Consider the following 13,116-nt stretch of genomic DNA (forward strand, 5'->3'; position numbering starts at 1 on the left):
GTTAATGTTTCTCATTTTGTTTGGGGCAAAAGTAGGATAGTGGGGGACTAGCTTTGGTTATGGGAGATATTAATCATGCTCTGTTAACCATGATTGCCTTGTGTTGGTTAAAGAAAGGACATTCTGACCTGGCTGGGAGTTGTATGCCCCCAGCACCTGGGAGTCAATCTTGGACCTGGGAGTCAACCTTGGACCTAGGAATCAACCTTGGAACCATTCTCATTCAAGAACTGCCTATTATCATGGAAAGATTAACAACCTTGTTGCCCAAACAATGGAGTCCCACCCCAGCCTCCTACTTTCCCATGCCTGTAATCCCTACTTCCCCATTTAATCCTTGTCCTACCCTATATAAGCAGCTGGCTTATGGGGGGCTGCAGAGCAGATTTTTGTGAATGACCTAATTGTCTCCCATAATGCCAGCAGTATTGGAATAAATACTCATATATGATTCAACTGTGTCTCTGCTTAATTGGCTCAAGTAGTGACAGGCAGCACGAACCCATTGATTGTCCAGTTACAACTTTACAGATGAAGAAAATGGATTTAGGGATCGCCTTTCAGAATTCACTCAAGAAAGTGGCAACCGTTATCTGAGACAGGGTCCTCAGATCCAGGACATGCTCTGCCTCGCCTGCACCAAAAGGCCCTCTGCCCCAAACCATTACATCTATGAGCTTTGTTTTTGTGGGTTTTTAATATTTCAATTTTTATTGAATTTATTAGGGTGGCATCCTATATAATAAAAGAGTAATATGCAAATTAACCATCACTATGCTACAACCACAAGCCATGCCCACCAGCCAATCAGGAGTGAGTATGCAAATTAACCCAAGCAAGATGACTGCGGCCATGGAGCGAGCAGGAGGCTTGGGTTTCCCCAGCAATGGAGGAAGCCAAGCTTTCTGCCTGTCCTGGCCTGCCTTGGCCTCTGCTCAAGGCTACAAAGTTTCAATTGTAGAAGATAAATAAATCCCAGATACCAGGGCATCCGCTTGGGTCACTGGGGGGCGTGGCCAACCTTCAAACCACCACAGGCCCCTCACCCTGGCCGCCCCATGCCTCAAGGGAACCCCCACCCTGATCCGGGACACCCTCCAGGGCAAACCAGCTGGCCTCCACCCGTGCACCAGGCCTCTATCCTATATAATAAAAGTAATATGCAAATTGACCATCACTCCAACACACAAGATGATTGCCCCCATGTGGTCAAAGATGGCTGCCCCCATGTGGACACAAGATGGCCAGCAGAGGAGGGCAGTTGGGAGGGACCAGGCCTGCAAGGGAGGGCAGTTGGGGGTGATCAAGTCTGCAGGGGAGGGCAGTTAGGGGTGACCAGGCCGGCAGATGAGGGAAGTTGGAGGCAACCGGACCTGCAAGGAAGGGCAGTTGAGGGGGGACCCAGGCCTGCAAGGGAGGGCAGTTAGGGGTGACCAGGCTGGCAGGGGAGCAGTTAGGCATCAATCAGGCTGGTAGGGGAGTGGTTAGGGGGTGATCAGGCTGGCAGGCAGAAGCAGTTAGGGGCAATCAGGAAGACAGGCAAGTGAGCAGTTGGGAGCCAGCAGTCCTGGATTGTGAGAGGGATGTCCGACTGCCTGATCCTACTGGGATCAGGCCTAAACGGGCAGTTGGACATCCCTCGAGGGGTCCCAGATTGGAAAGGGTGCAGGCTGGGCTGAGGGACACCACCCCCCCCCCCCCCCCCGTGCATGAATTTCGTGCACCGGGCCTCTAGTTGTTTAATAAAATTATATATATTTCAGGTGTACAATTCTATAATACATCACCTATATATGGTATTGTGTGTTTGTTAGGGGCAAAAATAGAATATTGGGGGCTAGCTATGGTTATGGGAAATATTAATCATGCTCTGTTAACCATGATTGAACTTGTGTTGGTTAAGGAAAGAACATTCTAACCTGGCTGGGAGTTGTATGCCCCCAGGACCTGGGAGTCAACCTTGGACCTGGGAGGCAATCTGGGACCTGGGAGTCCACCTTGGAATGTGGTCCAGCCTTATTCAAGATTGATTATCATGGAAAGATTAACATCCTTGTTGCCCAAACAGCGGAGTCCCACCCCGGCCTGCATTGCCTACTTCCCATGCCCGTAATCCCTACTTCCCCATGTAATCTTTGTCCTACTCTGTATAAGCAGCTGGTTTATGGGATGACTTTAACAGAGCAGATTTTTGTGGATGACTGCTCTCCCAGACTGCCAGCAGTATTGGAATAAATGCTCATATCTGATTCAACTTTGTCTCTGCTGAATTTGCTCAAGTAGTGACAGGCAACCCAGACCCATTTCAGGCGTCCTCAAACTATGGCCCGCCGAGGACATTTATCTGGCCTGCCGGGTGCCACTGCCTGTCCTGCTTAGCAGCCGACTCGTCCTGGGCCCGCAGTGTGCATAGGAATTTGTTCATAGTTTTTTTTGTTTGTTTGTTTGTTTTAACCATAGTCCGGCCCTCCAACGGTCTGAGGGACAGTGAACTGGCCCCCTGTTTAAAAAGTTCGAGGACCCCTGCATTAGATGTTCCATTTCATGTTCACTACCCGAAGTCAAGTTTCCTTCCGTCACCATTTATCCCCCTTTACCCTCTTCTACTAGCCCTTCCTGCTTCCCTCTGATAAACCACCATACTGTGCTATTGTCTATGACTATACAGTTTTTTTCTTTTAATTAATCCCTCCATTTTTTTCTCCCAGGCCCCCAACCCCCTCCCTTTTAACAGCTCTCAGTCTATGATTCTGTTTCTATTTTGTTTGTTAGTTTATTTTGTTCACATATGAGTGAAATTATATGCTACTTGTCTTTCTCTGACTGGTTTATTTTAGTTGTTAAATTTGTCTAGATTCCACTCAGGATTCCTGGGAAAATAGAAAAGTGTTATATAGACAAGATACCACATAAACTATTACGAGGCATTTGTGTCTTTGCAGAGCAATTTTATTTATCTGTTTTTTTTTCATTCATTTACTCATATTTTTACCTTATTCCAGAAAAGATTTTCTGTGGTGAGTACAATTTGCCATTAACTTGCAGGACCCCGAAGGAATGGCAAAGTGGTGGGAGCCCGAGGATCCCCTGGGTGGGAGACGGTATCCAGAAGTGAGGCCAAGGGGGTGGAAGCTGAACTGGAAAGAAGAGATGCACTGCCAGGCTTGACTCCTCTTACAGCGGCCTGGGTCCTGGCCATGGCCGTGAAAAGAGCTCACTGAGGTTCTGTGGGAAGCACGAAATGAATTAACTATAAATATCTTAAAAGGAGGGCCACATAGGCAAACATAATGCCTTTTGTTCCATGTGTTACAGAAGTTGAATATTACAGAGGTCAAATACTGTTTGGCAGTACCGATTAGCAGAGAAGTACCGGAAGTACTAGGTGGAGATTGCCTCTTCTTCTCAAAGCAGGAAACCAGAGAACAGTGTTGCCCCACCTTACAGCATGTGAAGTTGACTTCGGCACTCTGTGAAGGCTCTCACAGTGCTTGACATTCAAATATTCCTGTTTTATAATACAATTCCCACCTAAGTTAAATTTCTATTAGTAGAAGGGATTTGCTTTTTAAATATTTCCTTCATTTGATATTGTAGAGAATAATAATAATAATAATAATAATAATAATAATAATATAATAATAATAACGCCAGGAGTCTCTCAGTCAATAAATGTGGATTTTGGCCTAAATTTAACCTAACCTGACTCTGTGCCTTTGGGTAAATTGTTTTCCTCTTTAGTTTTCATTTTCGAGATTTACTCAAAATCGACACTAGGTGGTGCTAGCATTACACTTCTTACTGACATCGCCAAAGTCAAATTTAATCAGATTTCTTGTTTCCAATTTGTTTGTTTTTTTTAATCTTTATTGTTGAAAGTATTACATATGTCCCTTTTCCCCCCTTCCCCACTGACTTCTAATATGCCCCCACGACCCGCCCCAGGCCTTCACCACCCTATTTCTGTGTCCATGGGTTATGCATCTATGCATACAAGTTCTTTGGTTGATCTCTTCCCATTCTCCCTCTTCCACCTTCCCTCTGAGATTCCACAGTCTGTTTTGCTTTACCAGTTCTGCTAGATGTGTTGACCAGGGTTATTGTAAAAAACAAATAAAAGAAACACAAACTATAGTATTTCAAGCACAATTTTTCTGAGAGGCAGTATGGAAAGGAAATTGTAATAGAAAGTGATAAAAAGTGTGCTAATCTTTGGCTTTTGATTATTTAGAATATCCTAGGCTCTTAGACCAGAAAAGAGAGTGCTCTAATGCATTTTTAAAATACATTTCTTAGGAATACAAAGATAGAATGTTTACTTCCATGTGACAAAGAGTTCTTTTTTCTGTATAGCAGGGTTGACCGGATTTCTTTCCTATTTTAATTTAAAATAATCATGCGCAAATCATTAAAATCAAGTTAAAAACAATTCTGAATTTTCTACAATCTTAGATTTAAAATTGGCCTTTGATGATTTTCAATTTAAAAGTACTCTTTTCCATTGTGACCTTGAGACTTTGAAAAGTCCTCCCCCCGCCCCCCTCTCCTTGAGCCCAAGTAAATGGTATGTGAATGTATAGCTTTATTCTTGATTTAATTTAAATACCTCCTATCACTTAACAGTTTCCCCTTTCACTTTGGAGAAAGACGGGTCTCATGAAAACAGAATGGGAGGTAACTAAGTGATTATTCCTGGTCTTCCAAGGGCAGGAATAGAAAATAGGGAAAACTTTTCCCACAAATCCTGCTGTTTGCTGTGTGGGAAAGTTGAGTACACAAAGGAGATGCCGGCCAAGTAGTCTTGGCAAGGTACCTGTTGGGGGCAAGAAGTCCTGAGCTTCTCCTATCTCTGAAGTGCTGTCACTGAACAAGAAGTCCTGTATTCAGTGATGGACCACATGTGGTGAGTAAGGAGGGGAAGGGGATAATGCTTCTTATGCACTAATGGCTATCACTTAATATGCATTAAAGATGGTTTCAAGTACTGAATGTGTTACTTATTTAGCCTCACAATAGCCCTACACATGGCAACACAGGCCCAGAGAAATCTTTGCCCAAGGTTGAATCAAGAATCTGTGCTTTTAACCATTAACCTATATCATCCTATCTAATAAAGAGGGAATATGCTAATTGACTGTCACACCCTTACAAAGATGGCGGTGACCACAACCAATAAGGAGGGAATATGCTAATTGACTGCCATGCCCTCAAAGATGGTGGCACAAGATGGCAGCGCCCAGTCCCCTCAGCCCCGCCGGGGCAGCAGGCACATGGCACAGCTCTGCGTGCCTGCCTCTGGAGTCCCCCAGTCTCTTCAGCGCCCCCAGCCACCCAGGGCCGCCCGAGGCTCAGGTAATTAGGGCTGTCCGAGGCTTGTGCTGCCAGCAGTGGCAGCAGCAGAGGTGTGATGGGGGCGTTGCCTTCCCCTGATCACTGGGTCCCCTCCTACCCCTGAGGGCTCCTGGACTGTGAGAGGGGGCAGGTCGGGCCAAGAGACCCCCCCCTCCAGTGCATGAATTTTCATGCACCGGGCCTCTAGTCTCCCTAAATAAGAGCAAATGCATCTATAGTGACTATTGGATGCCAGATACTGATACTGTGATATGTGCTTTACCCATATTGATTCTTTTAATTCTCACAACCCCATGAGGTAGGTATTATTGTCCTCATTTTATAGCTGAGAAAACTGAGGTACAGATCAGTTAAAAGGTTAAGAGTGATGGAAGTTGAGCGAGTAATTAAAGACTGAAATAAAGTTCATTTGAAAGATACACAGCAGGTATGGGATTCAGCTCTGACCTCCTCCCCCTTCTCCTCTTCCTGGAGGTTCTCTTACTTCCATTGATGGCCCCCTCCAGACTGCCCCCGAGCCTCACTGCCTCTCTTTGGTGGCTTTGGTCTAAGCAGGAATGAGCTTCTTCTCTTGGTGCTTCTTGTCAAGGATGGGATTTAAACAACAAAAAAGAACAACAAAACACTAAATACAGAGGGAGAACAGAAAACTAGCTTCCTCTGCACTGAGCACTAAACCCTGAGATAGGGCTACTTTAGCAACAAGGTTCTGGGGCAAACCCACTGAAGCCTGCCTGCTTCTCAGCACCATCCTGCCCTCCAGGGGTACACCTCTCTACCTCTCTTCAGCTCCCCCCACAGCCACGGCCTTGGACTCCTCAGTCAATGTTTGCTCCCTCTCCTTTAATTAACAACATGAAGTCCACTCTTCCAGTGACAACACCTGCCTCCCTACAGCAATGGGTATTTAGATGGTTGGCAGGAGATAGTGTGAGGGGAAGGTTGCTCCCCCAAAGGTCAAAGACCCGGGGAGATAACGTGTTAGTTCACCTGTTAGCAGGAAACAAGGCCAAGGGGCCTGATGGGTCTGTCACTAGCAGTGACAGAAAATCCAAAAGAAGAGTGTTGTTGGTTATTCCCCCCATTCACAGGATCTTTTAAAATAAAAAGCATTTTTTATTTCTTGGGACTTTGGTTTTCTTATGTGTAGAATGACATTACTGAAAAACCCTCTTAAATCTACCTGATTCTGATAGTCTCTGAGTTTTGGACTAATTTTAAGAGATATTTTGAGAGAATAAAATTGAGAGAATAAAATTGAGAGAATAAAAATAGTAGCATATGTACAAATTCTTTTTATTTTGTTTGTTTTGTTTTTAATATATTTTTATTGATTTCAGAGAGGAAGGGAGAGGGAGAGAGAGATAGGAACATCAAAGATGAGAGAGAATCATTGATTAGCTGTCTCCTGCATGCCCCTTACTGGGGATCGAGCCCGAAACCCGGGCATGTGCCCCTGACTGGAATCAAACCCAAAACCCTTCAGTCTGCAGGCCAACATTCTATTCACTAAGCCAAATTGGCTAGGGCAGTGGTCGGCAAACTCATTAGTCAACAGAGCCAAATATCAATAGTACAACGATTGAAATTTCTTTTGAGAGCCAAATTTTTTAAACTTAAACTTTTTCTAATGCCACTTCTTCAAAATAGACTCGTCCAGGCCGTGGTATTTTGTGGAAGAGCCACACTCAAGAGGCCAAAGAGCTGCATGTGGCTCGCAAGCCACAGTTTGCTGACAACTGGGCTAGGGTAAACAACCTTTAAAAAAACACAGCCCTATCCGTTTTGGCTCAGTGGATAGAGTGTCAGCCTGCAGACTGAAGGGTCCCAGGTTTGATTCCTATTAAGGGCACATGCCTGGGTTATGGGCTCAATCCCCAGCGGGGGGCATGCAGGAGGCAGCCAATCAATGATTCTCTCTCATCTTTGATGTTCCCATTTCTCTTTCCCTCTCCCTCTCCCTTCCTCTCTGAAATCAATAAATACATATTTAAAATTTTTAAAAAAATTTGTTTTCTGTGCTACTTATTTCACTTTCCCAGCCAAGAAGAAACAGACTGGACATTGTGTGTGCAGTCTTCACAACTGCATCGTCAACAAGTGGGTGGCAATATAAATTCTCAGTATTAAGTTGAAGAAATGATGAGAATCTGCACGGCAAGTAATGCAATAAAAACCTTTCACTTACTCAACTTAATTAAAGTGTGTTCTCTCCTAATGCTGTCCTCACTCTCCTCTCCCTGCTTCTCCAAGAGGTAGAAATAGGCAGCTCAACCCTGACACCTGTCCGACCCCTATATGTCCTGAAACACCATGGTAAGGAGCCACCCCATCTCAGTGGTCAGTGACCATAAGGACATTTCTCTCCACTATGACTCACATCCCTCGAAATAATCTTCTTGTTCCTCTTCATCTCATCATGTCCTTATTCTTAGTGGCTCTGGAGTTACCACATTTGAGGTCTTCTGGAAACAATGGTCAGAAAAGGAAGGAAGGGAAACTACTGTGGCTACCTCTCTGGGTGCTCTCGCAGAGTATCTGCTTCCTCCCTGAATACAGGCCCAGCTGCAGGTGAGGGACTATTAGTGAGACTGAGGAAGCATTTCAGATTGGACTAAGGAGCTGAGAGGAGGCAGATATGCCCCAGGCATATTCGGTAAGAAATGGGCTGGTGTGGTTGGCATTAAGGTGCTGAGAGAAGTAGAGGGAGATATGGCAAATAAGACAGAAATGAGATTCAGAATAGATTCTAGAGATTTGAGAAAGGCAGGTGAAGGCATCTGGACCTCATCTGTAGGCAATAAGAAGGCTTGAAAAAATGGTTTTGAGTAGTGAAGCAATGAGATTGAATCCATCAAACATCTATAGATTTTTAAGTTATATAAATGAAAATATTTCATACCTTAATCGTAGTCAATAAATGAGAAATGGGTGGCACCTAATAAAAATTAGCCAACTCCATCAAAAAGATCTTTACTTCAGAGAACAAGGTCTGGATGCTGTGAGAAAGCCCAATCCATATAAATGACTGGTCAACATTCACACATTCCCCTCTAAGAACACTTGATGTGTTTCTTACATATCTGACTGGCCTTTGTTGGTAATCTGCTAACAAAAATGGTCTTGCCTCAGATAAAGTTTCTTCACTCTTTCTGTTTTGTTTGTTTTAGTGTTGTTTAAGAAATAACATTTCAAATGCCTTCAGTGTTCAGAGAAGCAGGTGGATGTGGAAATTAGAATTTGAACCACTTTGTCTCTATCACTAAGACTTCTGCATTTTAATAAGCTAGTTTTTAACCATTTTAACAACAATGCTCTGGTAGCATAAATGAGCAGAATTTCCACAGTCACAAAGGATTGACTGTTGATTTTTTAAGATGGGACAAATCAGTAACCAGGGAGTAGCTGACAAGCCAACTTTAAAGACAAGTATTTGTTTTGATATCTTTCCTAAGGGGAAAAAATAATTAATAGAAGAAAAGATGCTAACGGTGAATGGCACCAGATGTTACTGGTTGAGTTAGACCTTGAGTTCAGCTAAGAAAGAATTCAGAATCAAGAACTCAAATACAAGCAAAAGTTTATTTAGAAGGTCACAGGTGTGGAAGAAGTGAGCCAGCTGGGCTGTGTAGACTCAGGAATCAAATTACAGAGGCGAAAGAAGGGCCCTTGGAGCTTAGAAAAAAACAAAGGCACACACCTTTGGGGAATAAAGGGGAAGAAAAGGCACAGGCATGCTCAAGAAAGAGAGAGAGAGAGAGAAACCAAGATGGCGGCATAGGTAAGCACCTAAACTGCTGCCTCGCACAACAATTTCAAAACTACAACTAAAAGACAGAACGTCTATCACCCAGAACCACGGGAAAGCTGGCTGAGTGGAAGTTCTACAACTAGAAGGAAAGAGCAAAGAGCATTGAGGGGTGCACAAGCGCTGAAAAGCTGAGGTACAGAGACGCGTGAATCGGGCTGGCGACGGGTGACTGAAAGCGCTGCTGTTTTCAACCCGAAGGGAGATAAGCTCCCGATTACTCCGAACTCGTTTCTGGGGAGACACGGGGGACCCAAACTCCTACGGGGAGAAGCTGGACTGTCTGCCGTGGGGTCGGAAAGTGAGGGAGGCTTGCTTGCAGGGCTGCACGCTGGAACAATTGTTTATTGTGCTGGGGCGCGGGACGCGGGGACACGGTTGGAGACGCAGAGCCACAGAGCCGGCTTACTGGCAGCCATCGCTGTTTGCCACGCCCTAGCCTAGTCACGCCCTGAGACCCCGCCCTGCACAATCTACGAACCCACCCAAGCTCCAAGCAGCGGCTTTAGCATATGAATGGCCTGCCCTATCGCAGCTTAACCTAGCAAACCTGCAGCCCGCTTCAGACAGCTCCAAAACCTCCAAACCCCAAGCAAAGAGGAGAAAACTGTAGTTCTTGCTGTAGCTCCTGCTGGGTGGCCTCAGACAGTAGCTGACCTGCACCCCATTGGAGATCCAGAAGCCAGTGTACCTAGTGGTCAGTGTGAGACACCAGATTTCAACTCCTCACATCCATAAGTGATACATTCAAGAGGCAGACTCAGTGAGCACCAAAGCCTCACTGAAACAAGTCCTGTACCATAAGCGTGTCTCCAGCGCAGCAGTTCTTCCATTATAGACACAGCGGGTCCTCACAGCCAATTGGCCTGGAGGTCAATTCCTCCCAGTGTACCAACAGCAATCAAGGCTTAACTACACCAAGACTTTGCACTCAGCCCACAAAGGGGTGTACCAAAGGCGTCCACCTCAGGTGATTGGGGAGGCTGAGCTACTGGCCCCTACTGGTCACCTACCACACAAAGCCACTCCATCAACAGAAGGAAGCAGCAAAATGCGGAGACAAAGAAACATGTCACGAATGAGAGAAATGGAGGAAAGCAAACTAATGGATGACATAGAGTTCAGAACCACATTTATAAGGTTACTCAAGAATCTTCTAAAAACCGCCGAGAAACTTGATGAGACCTCCGAGGAGCTTAGTGAGACCTTCAAGGACCTTAATGAGAATGCCAAAAAAATGGAAAAGGACCAGTCAGAAATTAAGCATACACTGTCTGAAATAAAGAATATACAGAAACTCAACTGTAGATCAACGTACCCCAAGAATCAAACCAAAGATCTGAAATATGAGGAAACAAAAAACACCCAACCAGAAAAACAAAAAGAAAAAATCCAAAAATATGAAGATAGTGTAAGGAGCCTCTGGGACAACTTTAAGCGTACCAACATCCGAATTTTTGGGGTGCCAGAAGAAGAGAAAGAGCAAAATATTGAAAACCTATTAGAAGAAATAATGACAGAAAACTTCCCCTACCTGGTGAAAGAAATAGACTTACAAGTTCAGGAAGCACACAGAACCCCATACAAGAGGAATCCAAAGAGGACCACACCAAGACACATCATAATTAAAATGCCAAGGGCAAAAGACAAAGAGAAAATCTTGAAAGCAGCAAGAGAAAAATGGTTAGTTACCTACAAGGGAGCACCCATACGACTGTCAGCTGATTTCTCAGCAGAAACTATGCAGGCCAGAAGGGAGTGGCAAGAAATATTCAAAGTGATGAACAGCAAGAACCTACAACCAAGATTACTCTACCCAGCAAAGCTATCATTCAGAGTTGAAGGTCAGATAAAGAGCTTCACAGACAAGAAAAAGCTAAAGGAGTTCATCACCACCAAACCAGGATTACATGAAATGCTGAAGGGTGTTCTTTAAGAAGAGGAAGAAGAAGAAAAAGGTAAAGATAAAAATTATGAACAACAAAATGACATCAAATACATACCTACCAACAAGTGAATCTAAAAATCAAGTGAATAAAAAATCTGAAGAACAGAATGGACTGGTGAATATAATAGAATCAGGGACATAGAAAGGGCGTGGACTGACAATTCTCAGGGGGGAGGGGTGTGAGGGGTGCGGGAAGAGACTGGACAAAAAGCTTACACCTATGGATGAAGACAGTGGCGGGGGGTAAGGGCATGGGGTGGGGTGGGGAATCAGGTGGAGGGGAGCTAGGGGGAAAAAAAGAGGAACACCTGTAATAATCTGAACAATAAAGATTTATTTAAAAAAAAAAAAAAGAAAGAAAGAAAGAGAGAGAGGGAGTGAGTGCACTGGGTCCTTGTCTTAAGGATTTCCAAAGGCGGGGACTTTAGGGGAGGATTCAGGGAAGGATCGAGATGCAATATCCATCAACTTTCTAGGTATGTCCTGTCAGAGTCCTGGTCTCTATGATGGGTTGGTGATAGGGGAGAGGGTCATTAGTTATTGCACTTGATGTCTATCAGCTGTGGTGTTGCTTCATCTGGTTTTACTGTTTTTTCTGGGCTTGGAGCTAAAACACAACTAAGGCCTAGATGTTAACTTTAGTTCGACCAAAACACTGTCTCTGTGGTCAACAGACCCAAGACTTTGTTCTTAAGATTATTTGATGTGGGCCAGAACCTCACTGTCCTGAGGTTAAGGAAGTGGTTGTCCAAGGGCTTGTATGGGAGTCATATGATGCTATAATCTGGCCCCCTTGCTCCTCCTCTGAGGGGGTCTACCACATGCCTAGCAACATGCCAGGGGAAGAAAGGTAAGGGCAGGGTCTGAACTGCATGACCAACAATATGAAAGGTCTGGAGGTCTAAACCAAATGAGTAACGATATGCTAGGCGAGGAAAGGTCACCTTGGGGGTGAGGTCCCACCTTATAATATTTGTTTTCCCAGTTTTGCTCATTGCTAGGCACCCAAAACTTTCCACTCTGGTGACCTTCTGTACTTGGCTTATTGTTTCTACTCTGCTTATATCTGTCTAACTGCCTACACCAAGCATGTCAAACTTGCGGCCCACGGGCCACATGCGGCCCACAATGAATATTTTTGCGGCACAGCCAAAATTTTTTTTTTTAAATTTTGTAACTTAATTTTTACAATATCCTTTATACAAAATCATTAATAACAAACTACAATGTTCGCTAATGACCGTTTACTATAATCGTGTTGCATTCATTTCCCTGACGCGCCTTAGGCGCAGGCGCACCATTTCTCTCCACTAATACTGGCAGCGAATATTCTAGTAGCCCATTGCCGTGTCATTAGTCTTGGACTGACTTGTTTGGTGTGCGCAACAGGAAATATTTCACTTTTGGAGAACAAGAAAAATAGGTTTATTTGCATTACGCTTATTAATTTGTGCAGTTATTCAATGTCTGGTAAGTTAATGTTCAAGAAAAAATATTAATTTTTATTAAAATGTTCTATTATTTTATGTTAATGATTACTCATTTACTTCAGCCCTTTGTATTCAGCATGTCTCTATCAAAATAAATCTATGTTTCTATGAAAATTGAAGCTTTTGTTTTTTTGCGGCCCACGTAAACTTAAACCCTGTTTATTTGGCCCATGTTAGCCTTTGAGTTTGATATGCTTGGCCTACACTAACAAAGAGACTAAGAGAGAAAGCAAAAGGAGAAGAAATACTAAAGATAATGTATAGAGAGAAATGTGAGGAGGAATGGGTATTAGAAAATAAGGGGAACATATTAGTCAATCTAGAAAAATAGAAAGTGAGAGAAAAAATATAACTACAGATTTTTCACCAAATGGTTGCCTAGTAAACTTGACTAGGAGTGGTTCTCTCTTTCTACTGAATCATTGTTGAAGAACACTGTATTTAGAGTCTGCTGGCTCTACCATTATCAACTGGAAAACAAACACATTTCAGACGTATTGGTTGTGAGCACCATATTT

Source organism: Plecotus auritus (assembly GCF_963455305.1).
Source record: "Plecotus auritus genome assembly, chromosome: 4".
In the NCBI taxonomy this organism is placed as follows: Eukaryota; Metazoa; Chordata; class Mammalia; order Chiroptera; family Vespertilionidae; genus Plecotus; species Plecotus auritus.